Here is a 1,964-nt window from a genome sequence, read left to right as displayed (position 1 = left end):
TTTCATGATGAAGCAGTCAGTGTTTGAGCAGGTTTTTCTCTGGGACATAACGTTCATGTCTGTTTCTGTCTTTTCCATCTCTGACGGTGAAGTGGTTTCTGTTTCTTATCCTGAAAATGAGGTTCATGTAGAGCCTGTAGGCCGACTCCCATCCTGGAAACTCCAGTTTAACCCACAGAGGCTCAGCACTGGCTCAGATTAAACCTGCAGCTCCTGTCCTGAGTCTGTCTGAGTGATCCAGATCAGGTAGACCTGACAACTCTCCTGGTTCAGGAGGATTCTCCTGGTTTTAACCCTGTCTCTGGATCCACTCCTGCTGTCATTTCTCCAGATTAACCCCTGATGTTAAATCTGCTCCTGTCATATTACCTTGTGTCAAAACAAGTCGACTCCTTGTTCCTTACATTCAAACCTGGAAAAGTCCCCCCCTCTGTGTGAGATTTGTTGATGAAAAGTTGACTTTAGCTTCAGCTCTTTGTTAAAGACGGGTCAACATGATTGTTCTCATCATTCCTCGAGTGTCTGACGCTTTTCTCCACGTTTTATTTACGGCTCCTCTCTGAGTCTGTCTGAGCGATCCAGGTCAGATACAGAGGAACGCCTCATTTCACTGTCGCTAACGGCGTTGTAACGTTTCAAATAGTAGTTTATTAGATTAACCTTACAGCGTTGTTTTTAACGCTGCTATTCCCAACACTGTTTATCAGTTCTCATGTTTCTCATCATGATCTCAGTCCGCCGTGAAGAGCTCAGGTTATAGAAGTCATGTGTTTAACATGTTTCTCTAAAATAAACACGTCTGAATGAAGCAGATCTTTACACTGAAACATTACTGTGGAGGTTAAAACATGACAGATCTGTGTAACATCTGACACAGAGAGTCGCTGAGTGTTGGTCCATTTCCCCTGAGGTTACCGACTTCAGAGGTTTTTAACTTTTTTAAGTTTTCACTTTTTTAACACGAAGCTGCAGAGACCAACACAGTCTGCATAATATGGGAGAGTCTTTCTCTGAGACGACGAGTTTCATTTCCTACGGGTTATGTTCTGTGTGTGTCTGTGTGTGTGTGTGTGTGTGTGTGTGTGTGTGTGTGTGTGTGTGTGTGTGTGTGTGTTAAAAATAAGAAGTCTTGATTCGTTCCTAAAGAGGAAATCCAGTCCTGTAGCTCCAAACCTTGGCTGCGTGGAGGGAAACTCGAGCAGTGAGTAAAACATTTTACTTTTCAGATTTCTCTTTAAAGACTAAAATAAAAGATCAACCAACGCTGCAGACGCCTCTGCTTTATTTGACGTGTAAAAATCTGAGAAGACCTGAATCCTTTCGGCTAACAGCTGAGGTGACCTGTAAAAGTTTTTAGAGCAGTTTGTGTCGCGCTCGTGGTCGGCTTCAGAAAACACAAACAGCTAAAACCTCTTCAGCTCGCCCCCATCCTGACACGAGACCTTACAGGTCTCCTCTCGTTTAACTCTGAGGCTGTTTTCTCCTTATTATAATTAATTATTTGTTATTGATATTTTTCTGTAAATCTGAGCTCTGGATCATATCTTCACAGTCTTTAGAAAACAAAACTTTAAAAAACCTGTTGGTCTGGAAACATGTTTGTTATCATTTTCTAACTAACATCCTGTGTTCAGGCTTTTTTAATGTTATCCGTGTTTTGCGCTCCAGGTTGTGTTTTTACCTCCTGTAAATTTGAATCTTGTCTTTCATGTTTTCCTCTCTTCACATTTCCTCGGCGCTGACGCTCAGATTTAAACCGACTGCAGCTCCTGACTCCACGGCGTGGACGAACCTGGTGTATCTGACTCTTTTCCTCTCTGAACTTTAGTTTTGGATCATTTCTGTGTTTAATGTCGGGAAGCAGTGAGACAGGATGAGCAGAGACAGGGGAAGACATGCAGCTAACTGTTAGCTGAACAGCGCCCTCTGTCTGACTCTGAGTGAAATACTAACGAGCTTTTTTA

At 42.6% G+C, this 1,964-nt stretch overlaps 1 protein-coding gene across 4 annotated transcripts in view; it reads left to right on the top strand.

The window, feature by feature from the left end:
• Positions 1-1,132: 1,132 nt before the first annotated feature.
• Positions 1,133-1,964, top strand: part of LOC141799136 (uncharacterized) — a 3,564-nt gene continuing 2,732 nt past the window's right edge. For all 4 annotated transcript variants that reach the window (XM_074682402.1, XM_074683140.1, XM_074683952.1 and 1 more), the window contains exon 1: positions 1,133-1,201. The gene's annotated coding sequence lies outside the window, so the exon portion shown is untranslated. The remainder of the gene's footprint in view (positions 1,202-1,964) is intronic.

This window comes from Halichoeres trimaculatus, unplaced genomic scaffold (genome assembly GCF_033239565.1).
Source record: "Halichoeres trimaculatus isolate MK-OKI-2021-1 unplaced genomic scaffold, fHalTri1.1 fHalTri1_scaffold_1, whole genome shotgun sequence".
NCBI classification, from domain to species: domain Eukaryota; kingdom Metazoa; phylum Chordata; class Actinopteri; order Labriformes; family Labridae; genus Halichoeres; species Halichoeres trimaculatus.
This window is presented reverse-complemented; position numbering and strand designations above follow the sequence as displayed.